This window comes from Metopolophium dirhodum, chromosome 8 (assembly GCF_019925205.1).
Source record: "Metopolophium dirhodum isolate CAU chromosome 8, ASM1992520v1, whole genome shotgun sequence".
In the NCBI taxonomy this organism is placed as follows: domain Eukaryota; kingdom Metazoa; phylum Arthropoda; class Insecta; order Hemiptera; family Aphididae; genus Metopolophium; species Metopolophium dirhodum.
This window is the reverse complement of record NC_083567.1, coordinates 34,605,871-34,625,175: the sequence shown is the minus strand read 5'-3', so window position 1 is coordinate 34,625,175 and position 19,305 is coordinate 34,605,871. Positions and strand designations below refer to the sequence as shown.

Genomic DNA, 19,305 nt, shown 5'->3' with positions numbered 1-19,305 from the left:
TTTTTTATACATTTTATAACTCAATAATTGTTTAAAAAAATATACTATATTTTATATAATATTATAAGTTATCAAACTGATGATATTGCGTCTTAAAAAATAAAAAATCATAATATGGATCGTATGATAACTTATAATATTATAAAAAATAATTTAGTTTGTTTTTTTTAATAATTATTAAACTATAAAATTTATGAAAATTTACATACGCACTTTTTTTACCGTGTATAAACTTACATATATCATTTTTCTACCGAGTGGGAACACACATAAGTATTTTTTTCACCTACTTGCAGGTCTCGTGTAGGAATTTACATTCACCCACGCATTCTGTCCACTATTCATACTATTACATAGTAATAATAGAAACGGATGTAAGAGTGCATATATTATGCTTTGATCATTAAGCATTAAAAAATCATCAAAGTTTTTTAAAACATTCAAAGCCACACTATTATCGTGTTAAAATATAATGAACAGTGCTTGGATTCAGGTTTAAATAAAAAACGGACCTTGTTTTCGATAACTGTAAGTTTAGATTTGTGTTTTTCGTTACGTTTAGTTTATTACATTTTATTTAAAACTGCTTTGGAATGGCAACCTTTAGCTAATATGGATATTTTTAACATTTTTAAACTAATTTGTAAAATGTGAGAAATTGTACACATGTATTATTTAATCCAAGAAATTATAGTTGAATAAATTTAGCAATCGTGGTTAAACAAAATTTATTTGTGAAACCACTTTTTACAAATTGAATCAGTCAATTAATAAAAGCAAACCCATCGACATCACTCAAAATATAATCCGATCCTCATTCATCATTCAGGAATGTTATAGCTGTGTACAAGGTGTTCAAAAAAATATTTGGAAACGCATTAATTATTGTTTGCCTATTTTTATACCTATATAGTATATGAGTATCAATAACAAATGCCTAAAGGTAAATACTTGATCACCTCATTAGTTATATACTATATTATCGTCGATCGGTCCTAATTAGTCTAATTATCGATTCTAAACTTTTTGAACACCCATGTAGAATGTCATGCTCGCCGTGGGTTGTCAATTGTCATTACCGTACATTTTCGTATTTTGTCAGAGGGAATGATCGCTAATAAAATTTTTATTTTTCAAACTAGAGATAACTTTGTTTATATAAATATTAAAAAAAAATCCTTAGAGTAATGTTCTATTCTTTTAAATAACGACAGTAATTATTTTATGAGTTAAGACAAACAAAATACAAACACATCGTACAGACGTAAACAATAAAAATTAAAAAGTGTAACTTGACTAGTGTGTATACTTTTAATTTGTTGACAATGTTTAATCTTTTAAATATTTTTCTCGAAAAGTATTCATATTTTTGGTAATTTTTATTTACATAATTTGAAATTGTTTTTTTTAAAGATTTGACGTATAAAATTGAATTTCAAAGTTTCAACTGAGTAGTTAATTAAAAGTATTTTAAGTTCGGATGTTCAAAGTTCTACTACAATGGACCAACATTTTGCGTGGTACCGATTCTACTCCACTTCGTTCATCAAAACTTTAAATACTTATAAGTTATAACTATCTAGTTAATTACTTATACGAAATTCGATTTTTATTTATTGAAAATCTCAGAAAAATATTCTGCATCGGAATATGAAATTATAACCGAATGTTGTCATTGTAAAAAGTTAAAAACTCAGTAAAAATGTAAGTTTTATTAAAAAATATTTTGTATTGACTCCAAATTAAGTAAAAATAATATTTTCTAAAAATCAGAAACGTTTATACTTATTGATGAATTGAGTGTTTACTTTTAGAATAATCACCTGTTGGCTATTGTGTTTATGATACATTTAATAAACAGGACTTTATATTATCTTATTTAAATAAAACGGCAATCTAATCTACTAGGTCTGGCCTATATAATACGCTTGTATTAATATCCTTTTATATAAACGCTTACGTTAATTTATATTTTATACCATATTATTAACCACGATGGTCAAAATCGAATACATCTATAATATTATGTGGATACGCATATATACCTATATATTGTGATTAATGGTCAAAAGTATATAAGCTATTATTTAATGTAAATAATAAATAAATCAACATGAATGCATAATAATATATATATAAATATATAATTATAAGCATTACCGAAAATTGTTATGCGTAAGATATACAGAACGAAGAATATGGTGGTAGAATATTATGTATAATATTATGCATTTATGCAATCGTGTCACAGCTCGTATTGTTTATACCGTGCAATACTATACCTATTGGTTAAATGGCGCTTGTTTTAGACCACTCCCTCCGTATAAACTCATCATTAATCCTCTTTCTTTTATGCGTTTTTGACATATAGTTATATTATCCATTAGGCACTGTAAAGTATCGCCTTAATTACCAACTCTATGAAAATACATAAATACTCTGGTAATCTCCAAACTGCCATAATGTAGTAGTTATATAGCGTATATTATTATCCATTGTTGTCTGTTTAAATAGGCGTAACGTGTTTTAAATAGAGGGTTATCCGCTCCCGTGCTTTGAACTAAAATTGTGTTCAAGTTCATATATGTATATAGCATTATAGCTGAGATACACGAATTACGAATATAGGTATAGCCGTGAATTTAAATACCAGTGTCCTTTCGGGGGCCATAATTGGCCACTATCGACGTTCGACAGTAAACTAGCAATATATATAAATACATATATATTTATAATTTTACTAAAAACTAATGTAGGTACTTACCTTATATATACATTTTAATCGAATTAAAAGTGTATTAAACATGGATTTTAATAAAAAGTCCAAGCACAATGCACACGTGTAATATAACCGTATGGGGGCGTATATAATAGGAGAGGGCTTGGAGGCTTAGCCAAGTGTAAATATTAACCCTCCGGAATTGTTGTTTGTCTATTGTTGTCTATTTCGGTCAGGTAAATTGTGATTATTATATTGAACTTGTGGAAAATTACAATAATATTATACAAATATTATCACTTTTGTAATATATTATTCATATTATATAATCATGTTTCACGTCAAAACATAATAAATTAATAAATAATATTATTTTAAAATTAAGCGATTTTTCTTTGTTTCTGTATACAAAATGTAATAGAAAAAATGCTTCGATTTTCAACTTTGGGAATGGTTTCTAAAATGGATCTAGTAATTGATCCTTATGAGAAGTCAACATTGAAAAATCTCAACACTTTTCAGTTTTCTTAATAATCTGGAAAAACAAAAAAAAAAAAGAATAAATGGGAATTTTTTCGCAAAACCAGTTTTTGACAAAATTTATATCGTTTTTTTAGATGTAACTCAAAAAGAAATAACCTTAAATAATTACAATTTTCATAAGCATTTTTTACGCTTTTTGGGCTATATTATAGACATTTGATATTTTCAATTTTATTTAGTTTTTTCTTCTATTTAAACGTCGATGAAAACGTTTTTGCTTGGTCAAAAAGTTTAAAAGCTTAATATTTTTATAATTTTTTTTATAATAACAAAGTAAAATATAATTATTAATTCATCAATACTTTACAGTACCTATACTTTAAGATGAATTGTAGGTATATTGTAATCCACAAATGTCAAGTTTAATTACGATGTTTTTCCTAGAAGGTTAAAGTTTAAACATAATATTATGATCTTGTATTATATAGCTCCATATATATAGGTATAATCGATATCAAAGTAGATTTAACGTGCTTCTGGTATTTACATGTAGATTTTCTTCCAATACACAGACAAGAAATCAATTGAGTTTACGACATCATGTTTTTATTTGACGACTCTCAACAGGAAACGTGTTAATGAAAACGTCACACAATCAACTACATATAGGTATACCTACATAATATTATTACTTAGGTATATGCAGTGAATATCAAATGTGAATATCAAAACCTGATTTTAAAATAAAATACAATAACTGTTCGGTAACCCGATCGATAACAGCGCGGAGATGATGTAAGGACCTATCTATATCAAAGAAAAAATACGGTAAAAAAAATCGTTTAAAATACAAAACATTCTGAAAACACGTAATGGAACCGGGTGTCGTACACATGTGTAATTGATAATTATGTTTTATAATAACTTATAGTAGGTGCTATATTAAGTTGATATAATATAGACTATAGCGTATGCGTATAACATATTATTATACGCGTGACGAACAATTTTATTGATTTTTCGTAAGACATTATATATTCGTATATAAAATATTAAAACACTTGTATGCAAAGCACTATTATAATTATATTTATGTTAGTAAATGTACTTACTACAAACGACTATCGCAAGTCACCGTAAAATTAGTAATTACACTTAATACACTGCAGTAATTTTAATTAATATGATAATATTAATATAACAGTTTATAATATATGGTAATCGTATGAGTACATAATATATAATATAAATATATATTCCGTATCTTTGACATATTCCGCAACGATTCGCAAGTGATTGGTTAGCCATGGTGACTATAGTTATCATGTATAATATATATTGCCATATTGGGAAGCGATTTATTGTCTTCAGTGCGTATAAATAATAAAAAAGAACGTCCCGGAGACATGAATTCAAATATAGACACTTATCACTTATCACTTATGAGGCTCATATTATAATAGTGGCCATTTTTAATTATGTTATCATATTTTAAACATGCACGCCGAGGTTCGATACATTAAGCACATTATTTAAGAATAATTTATTAAAAAACTAAATAACCTTAAATTTTTTTTTTTTTAATTAAGTAACTACTAACCTATTTAAGTTACTCAATATATGTATGAGAAAATTACAACTATATAGTTAAGTTACTCGAACAATACAACTACTAAACAAAGAAACTATAGTTAGTTAAAAGTTACCAACAAAAGTAACTATCAACTTAACTTCTAATTTTCTAACTAGTTAATGCCCAGCATTATTGGTAATTAGTAATTACAATATTGTATAATATATAGGATAGTAATTATTGCAATATAGGGACAATTAGGGACGTTCTGTAATTCTGCAACCTCGCAACGACTGCGGGAAAATTGAATTTCTATATTTTGATACAGGTTGCTGGTTTTTGATAGATATAATATATTATTGAGATATCGTTTGACCTAATTTAACTTGTGCGTCATAAATATTCAGCCATCTGCAATACGTTATGTATTATTTTAGGTTTTTTTTATTATTATCGGTAGTTATAACTTATAAGTTTATGTAGCTGATATTTTACGTCAATGAACACATTTCAATAAAAAAATTCGGTAATTTACGATATTTCGTTTAGGGTTGAGTACCTATATATATGTACCTATACGACATTATATTTTATTACATTGATATTTTTAAGGCTACTATATTGTCTATATATTATATAATTATTCCGTCTTGCTGACGATAATATATTAATGTTGACCAATAACACGTTATAAATGGATCGAGTCATAATGCCCAAGTCAGTCTCGTAATATTATAATGTAGGTATCGTTCTTAAGTCTCGCATTAAGTCACATAAATGTACCGACCTACAAATAGATGCTAAAGTTTTTTTTTTAGATATGTTAACACCAGACTCTATAATACGAATGTTTATTTTTTCTTTATTATTCGAGTATTTTAAACACTGGTCACTGAGATTAATTGTTGGTAGGTACACTTATTGTTTGTGGTTTCATGTTATAGCTATGTTATAAACTTATAATTGTTTTATACATTTTGCAAAAGGATTACAATAGGAATAATAATCGTGTTTATTAAATTATTATAAAAATGTTTTAAAGTAATAAATGTATTATCTACATTTTAATTGTAATTATATCAAGCCCATCACACACACTTATTGTTAAAATTCATATTTTACTGTTTGTGAAATTGAACATGATAAATACAAACAAGTAATAAATATGGCATATTAATTTCGGTTTTGTGACCCTCACCATGAGCGTAGGTGCACACAAATATTATTAAATCGGAATCGATTAACCGATAAGTATATGTTACTATACTTACTACCTAACCTTCTGCGTCCCCTTGTGGTGACCTTATTCGTATCCTCTCATAATGATATATGGGTACCTAATTCAATCATTGGGCTCAATATAAAATCGGATCAAGTCCAATAGATATTTATAGAGACAACCCCCATACAAATTGTCCTTACCCACGTTCGTTTAAAAGTCAAAATTAGAATACCCAACTTGGCGACTTCGCTACTTAAGCACGTATAATACCTATAATAATATTTTACTCCATTGCTCTATCATCACGAATTACGATTATTGATATTATTATTTAAAAAGTGGATATTTGATTCAATTTCAGCGTCCGACGCGTATCTATCTATTTTAACGTCAAATGCTGTGATTGGTTCGAATATTCGTTATATCTGAGGCGTTGTTTTAGGTGGCCCATACCTCCCCTAGATTTTTACGAGCTGGTTAAATTGTTAATGCTGACCAATTTTAGAACGGCTGAAATGGCGGCCCAGAGCTCATTATCGTTAATCATTGTAATTTTTAAGGAACATAGGTACATATAGTGAAAAAATAACATACAGCGAAACTTTAAAAGTTGGTTGATATTTTTCTTACGATCACGATTCAATCGATTCACGTAAATATTCACTTTGATTATTTTAAAGATGTAAAATATAACGATTAAAAAAAATGCTCATATATCGTAGAAAAATTTCAATATCTTTTTAAAAAAAAAAAGCTAACTCGTCAACACAGGCATGCTCTTAACTTTTCAGTTTGATTATAGATAATTTCACTCTAATATTAAAGCTAACAACAGAAAATTGCTGCTACTGAACCAAACTTTATCATGTTGCTGACACCTTCTGTCAAACCAACATAAAAAAAAAAATACCTACTAAATAACTATTAATGATGTTAACTATTGTGATTGGTTAATAAATAAAATATATCCAAGGTTTTATTAATTAAATGTTCATATTGGAGCATGATCGTTTAATTATAATCAAATTATGTTTATCAATATTTGACCAATCACAGCATAGGAATCGAAAATATGTAGATACGCGCCTGGTCCAGTCGCCGAAAAAGCCACTTTCTTTATTTATACGCATTCGCCAACATTATCGTAAAGCGTTGCAATATTTCAATAATTATTAGGTAGGTATGTTTAATATTATAATATTCTGTATTATGTGCTAGCCACACAGACACAGTCCGATGCTGTTTTTCGATACAAACGAGCAGTTCGTGTCTAATGCACGGCGATTAATAATTATACCACAGTGTTCGGTATAATAATATATACATAAAAAATTACAGATAACATACAATATAGTATATTATATTATAGTTTATTGCATATATGTATGTAGACATGCAGTATAGTAGTATGTATACCTACCTATTACGCACAGACACCTATCAATCTAAAATAGTTTTTCCCTGGAGCACAACGACGCACCGTAATAAGTAGGTAGGAAGTAGGTACTACCTATGTTTTGCACTGAATTATAACACAGGCACTATATAGTAAATATTATCTATTAATGACATGCCTAAATTGTCAAGAATAACTAATGTGTATGTTTAGTTTTAATAATCTGTTGTAAACTATTATGAGACATGCATATATAAAGAGCATGCTGATACGAGTGATATTGGCTATAAATTATTATAATTTATTTCTAGATAGGTTTTAACTATATAGATATAAGTACGCATATGTATAGCTTCAAATCTCGTGTATACAGAATAATATAGTAACTGCGTATAGATTTATTTACGATAAACGATATCATAACACATGGTACATATCTCGCAGTAATGTATAATTGGTTAAAAATTAAAATGTATACAAAAGCAACTAAATTTATAATGAACAAAATAAATAGTAGATTCTAAGCGATGAATGTATTGATTTTACAATAATGTGTTTTTTTTTTGTGGCTATCACCATCGTTTAGGGCAGTGAAACTGCTTCGATTTTCTCCAACAGTATCTTGTTCGATTAGAAAGTGAATCTAGTTGGTGCAATTAAGAGGTCAAAATTTAAAATTCCGAATGGTTCTCACAAGCGCCTAGAAAAACAACATAAAAATTAAGGGAAAACGGGAATTTTTACGCAAAATCTATTTTCGACAAAATCGATTTTGGTTTTTAGTGGAACTCTAAATCTAATTAACGTATATACATGGTTGTTTATATTCGCGTTTTCTATACACGATAAAATTTTCAAAAAATGTTGACGCTTTTTGAGCTGTTTACGGACATTGTCAGTTTGTACTATCATTGTCAATAAAATTTTATTTGCAGGGTAAAAAAGCGTAAACATTTAATAAAAAGTTCCTGATATATTGTTATAACAGCAGTTAAAAAATATTAAAAATCCATAGTCACCATTTTTTTTTCATAAGAATTTAAAGTTCGAATTTCGACAAAATTTATCAAATTTAAAATTTAATAATTATATTTTAGTTAAAAATTTATAAAATGTTCAACTTTTATATACCTATCTATCATAAGGATTGAAAATTTAAAACAAGGTTCCACGTAAATAGGTTATATATAAATTACTTTATTCACAATAATATCATCAAATATACTTAGAGGTAATATCTTAGATAAAATTTTCACAACACTTAAAGAAACATTTATCTGTACAACAGCGTGCTCTTTTTTTTGATAGCACTATCCAATAATTTTTTATAAGCAAATGAAAAAAAAGAAAATATAAAAGTTGTCCCGCGCAAAACAGTTTTTGCTATGTTGTACATTTGTAAGACGGAGACAACATATGCAAGTTAGACATCCTCTTAAAATGCTTAAATAAAAAACTGTACTTATGTATTTTTAATATTTTTCAACTGCTATTGTAACAATATATCAGGAGGTTTGCATTAAATTTTCACGATTTTTTACTCAACATTTTATTGATATTTATAGAAAAAAAAACTAAAAAATTGAAAGCTGACAATGTCCGTAAACAGTTCAAAAAGAGTGAAAATAGTTTTAAAATTTGATGGCGTATCGAAAATGAAAATATAAACATTCAGTAAAATTTTCATGTATCTACAGTTATTCGTTTTTGAATAACAATAAAATAACAAAACCGCTACATGAGAAATCGAGTGAATATTCAATCTTGTAAATATATGAACTTCAAACGCTCATAAAAATTTAATTTGATTTGCTTGTAGACATTCTTTTTTATAAAGGTAGACAAACTTATGAATAATCTTGTATTACATTTTCAAATCTTAGATTTAAAAAGAAAAATTTTTATGAATTCTCAACTCAAAATAATTTGCTGATTTTCGTGATTTTTCCGTATTTTGTCAATATTTGAACTTTAAATGCTTATAAAAAAAAAAACTGTGACTAAGAATTTTTAATATTTTTCAAATGTCATTGTAACAATATATCCTACTATATTGTAGGAGCCTATAGTATTAAATTTTCAAGCATTTTTAGCCAACAAATAAAGTTTTATTGACATTCATTGAAAAAAGTCTAATAAAATTGGAAACTGAAAATGTTCCTAAACAGTTCAAAACAAATCAAAATATTTTGAAAATTGTATCGAGTATAAAAAATGCAAATATAAATAATCAGTGAAAATTTCATGTATACACGTTAATTTGTTATAGAGTTATACCAAAAACCGATTTTGCATAAAAATTCCCGTTTTTCCTTAATTTTTATGTTGTTTTTCCAGTCGCTTCTAAAAACTATTGGGAATTTTAAAATTTGACCTCCTAAATGCACCATTTAGATTCACTTTCCCATTAAACAAGATACTGTTGAATAAAATCGAAGCAGTTTTAATGCCCCAAACCGTGATGACAGACACAAAAAATAACACACACCATTGTAAAATCAATACATTCATCGTTCCACTCAGAATCTAAAACCCATCAAATTATAAGGTTATATTACTATACATTTTTTTTTAATCGAATAAGCCATTATAATTGTACGAGTTTTTAACTACAAGTATATTTTAATTTGTATTAGATATGTGAAATTCGTTTAAGTACCTACCTAAATCAGCTCCTTCATATTTTCTTGTTATACGAATATCTATTTGTTTTTATTGGTAAGTAATAGTATGTGATTACATTATATTTTGTTAAATATAAATATTCTAGGTATTAGCCACATTAATGTTTGTCTATAAGGTCACCTTCTGTTTGGAAATCAAAAAATTAAATCATCGGAATCAACGTCATAAAAAATATTTTTAGTTTTCGCCAGTGCACCTATTCTATAGTAATGCCTGTAAGGCTGTAAGCTACAGATTAAATGATAACCGGTTGAAAGCTACGTAAATTACATGATTATACACCTATATAAAATATATAACAAATTGTAACGTCTTAAGTATGGTTTCAAATTTAAATATTAAACAATTAAACGTAATAAGAATAAACGATTTTATTTAGAGAAATTTAATTTAAATTAATTGTTTTGCAATCTGTGTAAGTTATACAATAATTTATTGTAAATAGTTTGAGTAATATTTTTGTTTTAAACTTTCAAATATCATATCTACCAAAGTTTCGTATAGTCTTAAAATAATTTTATTTTTAAATTTTAAATTTGTGACAGTTTTATTATAAATTATTCATTATTTAATTTAATTAGGTATATCAGTTATAAGAATAAAAACGAAAAAACTCAAGGAAGTTGCTCTGCTGTAAAGTAAATTTCAAGTGTACCTACTTATGTCATTATTGAGTACGGCACTGTAATATGTCTGTACAGTTTGAATTCAATGATATTCATAATTGCATAATATGAAAAACGATTCTGAATGGAGACGCACCGTCTCTAATTCTATAAGACTACATTTCTTATTTCGCGTTATAAACACCTTAAAATTAGTATAAATAATTCATTCTGTAAAGAAGATAATATTATACATGATGATTGATGGCGGAAAATTTCAAATTTGTACAGTTAATATTTTTTTAAATTACGACAAAATAATTATAAGTTTGCGTTTAATTAAGTAGGTATCTAGTTTTGTAAAATGTCGAATGCTTCAAAACTTGGTACCATACACAACAATTGTTTAGAAATCATTTATTTTGTTATTATAAATAAAACTTTTCCCTCTTTCTGCTTAGAATTAAAAGAATTAGCTCTAACAAAATACTAATAATTTGAGAAGATCACAGCGCGTGTTACATGTCTAATATTTCATTAATACCATAGATTAAATATACTAGTATATTATTTAATCTATGGTAATACCTACTATAAGCTATATTCAGTTAAAATAGGGAGTAACACAATAAATAAAATAAGGTAGGAAATACGCCCATATAATAACTACCTACTATTTAGCTGATAATTAGTATAAATGGAATTAATTATTGTGCCCATTACGTCATAATACTATAGTAATATGTCTGTAATAACTTCTAATAACCGCAACGTCCGCAACTATATACTGATTAAGAATATATAAAAAACCATAGCTTGATCTCTATATTTTTCCTCTACAAGGAAAATATATGAATCGTAAATATGTTAATAAATAACCATGGTCCATGACAAAGAAAACATTACGAAAAATCTTGTATCCAGCCCAAAAACATATTTATTGTAAAAAAAAGTTTAAAATTAGGTACAATGTTTCGGTGTTTTGCAGTAAAAAATAATGCGGATATTTGGTTAAAATATTTCCACCAAAAATAATTAGCCGAAAAAATGACAGCGTAAACTACTATAATCTTGCAAAGGTTGAAAACAGCTTTTTTAAACATTAAATATCCCTGTAAAATATTCGTAACTCAAAAACAGATACCTACACGGCTATAGATAATTTTTAAAAAGTTACCTTCAGTAATAATGATAACATACCTATATGTAAAAAAATCGGGATGTATCACCAGAATCGTCCATCGTCCGTCCATCGTCTATCGATCCCGTTATTTCGCGATACTGATTGCATCAGCAGTGTGGCGGCGTGTACGTGTGAAAACGTTGCGATCGAATAATATAATTCCTTTGGTATATCTGGACCCATGAGTGCCGCGTTATCCCAAGTAGTCGAATGACGACATATCTGCATATCACTCGTTCGGCATTGATATTATATAATATTATAAATTATGCATACACATTTGCCCATATAAATAGCAGGTTTCTATATGCAACGACGTCGATAGACCGCGATGGGTCGCATCGCCACCAGGAGACAACCAAAGATTCTGCGCAGGTCTGATATCATATAAAAATACATACATAATATAATATACATAAGGGTTGGGAGTGAACTTTGACACGGCAAACTCGGGGGTGGCGCCCTCGTGAATTTTTTCGTTTAAAATTATTTTTATTTCTGGGGGAGTATCTTCCAAGGCCGCCGCTCTGTATGGGACGAAACACGAGACAATTATATAAAGCCCCCTACAGCTGGTCATCGGCGTGTGACCCGAATGGGGTACCATATATACATTATAATGCATACCTTATAGGTGTAAAAGACGACCCGAGAATCAGCAGTGCCAGGTTTTGTGCACCCGGCTATAATATTAGAATATTATATTATAAGTTATACACTTATACCGTATAGGTATACTACCTATGACAATACGTCATATTTTATCCGATGATGATGACGACTGACGAGGGCTTCTAGTGTCTGGAACAACGGACGTGCGTGTCATCCTGAGAAACACAATTACTTTATATTATATTGTATTTAGGGAAATAAAAAAATTAAGTCATAATTTAATGCAGCAGTGTTTAATCTTTTTCTAAATTTGAATTTTTGAATTTTTTGAATTTTCAAATTGTGTTTGATGGCCGCACTTATCTCCGCACACCAGACTTGACCGAAAAAAAATGCCGCCCGCGGACCGAGGTTTGAACCAGCGCCGGAGTGCGTCACAACCGACGCCTTAGTCCGCTCGGCCACTCCATACCCCTAAGATTTAATTTATTCGTGCTACTACACGACGTATAGGTATTATTTATGGAGTCTAAAATCTAATATATAAAATTCTCGTCACAATGTTAGTTATCATACTCCTCTGAAACGGCTTAACCGATTTTTATGAAATTTTATATGCGTATTCAGTAGGTCTGAGGATCAGCTACTATCTTATTTTCATACCCCTAAGTGATAAGGGTTGTCCAGAAAAAAATAATAATAGTGCATTATATATTGGTTGCTATTAGTTAATCGGGCATGTTTGTTAATTTGTATTATTATTTTTTGTCAATATATATATACATAAAAATGAATGTTTGGTTTAGATTAGACCTCAGGGAAGAAGATAGGCTAATTTAAAAAGGATTAAATTTGGTTTTTTTTATTCATCGGATTTTAGTACGGTTATGTTAGGTTAGGATTTTGTATTAATTGATTATATTAATCCACCGTAGGTGGAATTAAGTAAAAACGACAAACTTGGTATACTAACTTTGATACTTTATAGTTAAATCATACACTCATGTACGAACAGCACGGGGTCCGCGATTTACCGCAGGTAGATGGCCTACCTGATAATATACTGCTGCGAATCAGAATTTTTATTCCGGGCAACATTAAGTTAAGATAAATCTAGAACATCATACACCGAATATTAAATAACGCATTGAACAAAATTTGAGTCATATACAGTTTGTACATTTAACAGGTAACGAAGTGCACGGGTTCAGCTAGTAATTATATATTATAGTTGATCAACTTGAACTGGACGGGAGTTAATTATTTTTCGATCCTAGTAATTAGTACCCGAATACATATTTGATAGTTTATTATAAAACATAAAAAACACGATTGAAACATTTTAATATAATTATAACTACCTGTGTCCCGCGTGCTCCGCCCCCGTGGATAGTTGTTTGCAAATAGTGGGGCTGTTGCTTGTGCAGTCGTGAATACGATTTGATTATTTTATAAATATATATATATAGGTATATATGTATTATATTTCGGTCAAGGTATGAATAAACCAGTCAGATAGGCGCACACCGGTGGGTAGGTAATTACAAAATTACCTTAAAATTAGGTCCGCGATGTACTCTTTCAATTAAAAAAAAAAAAATCAAGAAAATCGGATGAGTAGTTTCAGAGTACATTCGACACAAAGATTTCATTTTCACTACTTTATAGCGTATTATATATTTAGCACGTAAATATATGAATATAGAAGTATAGATATATTTAGATTGTTGAATTTTACTTCTCGGAACAATTCATATGTACACTCCGATAAAACACACACAAAAGAAAAATGTACTAAAAATAATACTATTATTAATATGTTTATTTTTCTCCTGGAAAAATGGCGCCACTTTCGTATTTTTGACTTCCAGATTTTCTACTTTTCCTAAAATTTTCTTTCATAAGAACCTTGTCCTGACAATTACGAACCCAACAAAAAAAGAATAAGCCGAATCGGTCAAGCCGTTTTGGAGCCAACCCGTAACAAAGATTTCTATTTTGCTTTTATAGTATAGATATTTAATGTATAAAATGTTGATTTTATATACCATTTAAGGAGCTCTCTATGGCAACATCACCTATTGCCAACATCTATTTTTAAACGGTAATCACATTTTTTGTGTAAATTGTTAATCTATTGATATGTTGTAAACGTTGATGTCTTTTTTTTTATTATTATTATAAAACAAGAATATATACAATGGGTAATATGGGGGATACAAGTTTACAAGACGGGTCGGCGTGATAGAAGGGGGGGAGGTCCAATGACCCTACTTCCGTTGGTGTCTTTACATTTAAATTTGAGCGAATAGTTTCTGAGTCATTAAAATGTACATAATATTATACATAAGTATGTATAATGATTTCCCAAAAATATATAATAGATGTAAAATTGAATCTAGTACATATTTACTAAAGGAGAAAATTGGGTAAGCATGCTTGATGAATCATTTTATACATTAGAAACTTTAGTCAGGTAAAAAATGTATGTTTTAAATATAATTAAAGATGTTTTTGTCATTGGATAATCAGATTTAATTCCCATCGAGTTATAAATTTATATTTCATACGTTGTTTGACATTTTTTTAAAAACTCAAATTAAATTTCAAAAATTACCTATTTTTATTTTTTACAATTTACAACACATTAAGTGGTTTTTAAATTTTAAATGTATTAGTTTTCAGTTACTTATTCATTATTATAATTTATAACGACTGATTTGGGTAATGATATGATTGTGTCGTGCTTTCGTATATAAAAACGATTATGAAATATTAAAATGTAGGACTAGTATTAGGACGAGACATAAGTAGGCTTATTTTTGTGCCCATATTAATTATTAAGCTTTATCAAGGTTAGTAGATTAGTTAGATTAACAACAAAAATTGTAATAAAAAAAATACTCAGGAAATAGGAATACTTACTTCATTGAATTTTGAATACATATAATAACTATTACTAAACACATTTGTTGTGAAAATGTGTTCAAATACATTTCAAAAATATTCTCACCAAAACAGAAAGTGAATAGACTTGTTCTTATTAACAGTTTTATAGCCTTAACATTCCTTAACCGACCTACTCTAAGTATATATTTATGGCAGCTGTAGTTTTAATATATTTTGATTATTATAATATTTTACCAACTAAAAATTAATTTAATATTTAATTTTTTCCTAAGGACACCGGGTCGTTTTTGCTGCACGCTAGCACTTGGATCAAAACATAATAAATGAATTTAAAAAATAAAAAATAAACAATAATTTCCTCACACTATTTAAAGTAAAAATTTAATTTCCTAATTTGTTTTCTGTCATATTAAAAACTACTAAACTATACTTAAAGATGGTTTGAAGTAAGCATTTCCAATACACTATAACATTTTCCAAATATTTTGAGCTGTTTACGGACATTTTCAGTTTCTATTTTTTTTAGTTTTTTTTCCTATAAATATCAATAAAATTTTATTTGTTGGTTAAAAAAGCTTGAAAATGTATTAGAAGACTCCTAGAATATTGTTTCATAGGCAGATGAAAAAAATTAAAAATCCATAGTCACAATTTTTTATTCTAAACATTTAAAGTTCAAATCTTGACAAAATACGGAAAAATCACTAAAATTAGCAAATTATTTTGAGTTGAGTTAATTCATTAAAATTTTTCTTTTTAAATTTAAGATTTGAAAATGTAATACAAGATTATCCATAAGTTTGTCTACCTTTATCAATAAAAAAATGTCTGCAAGAAAGTCAAATTAAATTTTTTTGAGCATTTGAAATTCATATTTTTACAACATTTGATATTCACTCGATTTCTCATGTAACGATTTTCTTATTTTGTTGTAATTAAAAATGAATGACTGTAGATACTTGAAACTTTCACTGAATGTTTATATTAGCATTTTCTATACACCATAACAATTTCCAAATAATTTGACTCTTTTTGAGCTGTTTATGGACATTGTCAGTTTTCAATTTTTTAGTTTTTTTTCTATAAATATCAATAAAATTTTATTTGTTGGGTAAAAAATCATGAAAATTTAATGCAAGGCTCCTGATATATTGTTACAATACCAGTTGAAAAATATTAAAAATACATAGGCACAATTATTTTTTATTAGCATTTAAAGTTCAAATTTTGATTAGTTCATTAGTGTTGGTTATGTCTTTAATATTCAAAATTTCGAATTTTTAATTATTTAGTTTTTTTTTCTGGACAGATGGCGCCACGGTTGTATTTTTTGACATCCAAATTTTCTACTTTTCCGAGAAATTTTCCTAACATTTTATTACATAAGAACTTTATTCTACAATTACGAACACAACAAAAAAAGAATTAGCAAAATCGGTCCAGCCGTTCACGCGTGATCCGATGACCAAGGAAATCGGGATTCATTTTTATACATAGAGATAATAATAAAGTATACGTGGTTTTATAATATTTAAATAAATCACATACAAAATAAATGACACTGCTCGCTAAAATGCAGAGCACGCTATTCTAAAATAGATAGAAAGTTACATAATAATAATAATAAAGGCAAACATGATATGCGATATTTTATGCATAATACGCCATTTTTCTTCGCTCAACATTAGGCAGAGCACACTATTCGTTTATACAATGTAAAAGCTTTATTTTTTCTGCACGGACGATAGTAATATATCGCTCGCTTTAAGGCAGAGCACACTATTAAACAAAAGAAACTGATAATAATTTTTTTTTTTTTTTGTTGGATAACCCGCGGCAACATAGGCCATTGGGTGTGGGGGAGGGCACTGTAGGTTTTTATATTGGGTAGGTTGGTACACGTGTGTGTTGTGTTTTGGCAGAATTTCTAATGGGGCACCCGTAGGTTTCTGCCGTGCCCCGGGTGGGGGGATGGCGGCACTTGTTCTCCGGACACCGTGACTTGCACGGATAAAAATGCCGCCCGGTGGTCGAGGATCGAACTCGGACCGGCTGTGCCGAATCCGTCGCGTTAGACCGCTCGGCCACCACGTCCCCCTGATAATAATTTGTCTTATGACTTGGCTGCATATAAAAAATCCGCACACAAAAAGAGACAACGCGTATATTGAGACGTTTTGTACGCAGTCACTATTTGATGTCTGTGGGTGTGATATGGTTCATTATCACATTACATTATAATAAACTTCGCGCTAAGGTGTATTGATCAATGCACCTTGCTTCGCGCATTTGTTTTGTCGCTGCGATAGTATAGGTACGCCGTGCCTTTTCTGATACCTATATATTTACTGGCTATTACAATGTTGTATTTTTGTTGGCGATATGCAGATGTATTATAGGCGTCAACACTTTGGAAACCCGGTGGCAATTTGATATACTAAATCGATGCATCTGTCCGACATCAATACATATAATTTATTCATAGAATAATTACTTCAAACTCCATTATAATTTATATGCATAGTAATTATTAGTCTATAAGAGAGTCCCCACCTTTTAATTATACATTTTCACATTACAAATATTGCACTATATTTTTTTTTTATTGTGTTAACATGACATGTTGACACGTTAACATTGTATGTATATTACAAGCGTAATTATAAAATTACTCTATATTTATATAAAAAGCTTTTGCAAAAATATTATCCATTCAGTTTATTTGGTCTGCCTAATTATTATTCTATTTTATTTTACGTGAAAAACCCAATTATTATAACCAGGACAGTTTTGTAGATTTTTTCAATAAAGTATTTATTTATTCAAGAAGTATTTTCAGATGATCAGTATCATATTACGTTATATTTTTAGAAATAACACATGGTTTGTGAAGATACAATAGTATTATTTAATAGATTTCTTAAATTATATTTATTTTTTATTTTATTAAAAATGATTTACAATCTATACAATATAATTAGTACAATTGTGATTTGTGAGTAAATGTAATAAGTGTCGAGCAATGCCGCCCGACCAGGTACTTTTTAGGTATTACTCATGGTTGAAATATACAACGTTATTGCATTTAAACCCCATTCTAGATCAAATATTTGATTATGAAAACAAAAATGACAGCGTAAAGGGAGCCAATAATAATCAAGTATACATGCGCGGGAATTTTGAATTTGTTAGCTTTGTCAGCGTCTTTTTGATGATAAGAAAAATTTATATTTGTGATATCCCTTTACGCAGCCATTTTGGTTCTGATGATAACAATCCGAGTCAATATGCAATAACCTGTATATTTCAACCATGGTATTACCTATTGTTTTTTTTTTTTTTCATTTTCGTATGTTTCTGACCCACTGTCTTTTGAGTCTTATACGTACATTACCGGGAAATGAGATGAAAAATAGTTGTTTGATTAATGAATAATGGGTTACTCTTTATATTACTTACTCTCGTCTAAAAAAATGTATTTATGTTATGGCGATTTCTAATTTACTTTATAGTAATGTTGCAAATGTATTATCAACTGAAATTTTAATTGATTAAAACCACGGACTATGATTAACAGGACTGGAAACGAACCTTTCTCATTTGATCAAGATCTGTTACGGAAAGTTAACGAGCGATCGTGGCGACAAAATTGAGTAACTAAAATTTAGTCACTGTGTATAGTAATAGAGCAGTGTAGGAAGCTGGTGAAAAAGATAGATACTAGGTGATGGCGCTACAATCGCTCGTTGACTTTCCGTAACAGATATGGATCTTTTCATTATACAGTGCACTATTGTTCGTTTCCAGTCCTGTTTATCTTAGTCCGTGATTAAAACTATGGAAATAATTTTATAATAATTGATAAACTATTCTATGAGTTACACTGTCGGAGCGTTGTTAAATTGTTGAAAAAAAAG

General features: G+C 28.6%; 1 long non-coding RNA gene across 2 annotated transcripts; it reads right to left on the bottom strand.

Moving 5' to 3' along the window:
- Nucleotides 1-3,018: 3,018 nt before the first annotated feature.
- LOC132950981 (uncharacterized) lies at nucleotides 3,019-13,803 on the bottom strand. 2 transcript variants are annotated; one of them, XR_009665275.1, is made up of 5 exons: nucleotides 13,659-13,803; nucleotides 13,452-13,591; nucleotides 12,494-12,693; nucleotides 11,884-12,393; nucleotides 3,019-3,254 (listed from the first exon to the last, which is right to left on the bottom strand). It is a non-coding gene; the product is annotated as an uncharacterized LOC132950981 (long non-coding RNA). The 2 variants fall into 2 exon arrangements; XR_009665274.1 differs by having other exon boundaries at nucleotides 13,452-13,795.
- Nucleotides 13,804-19,305: the final 5,502 nt, after the last annotated feature.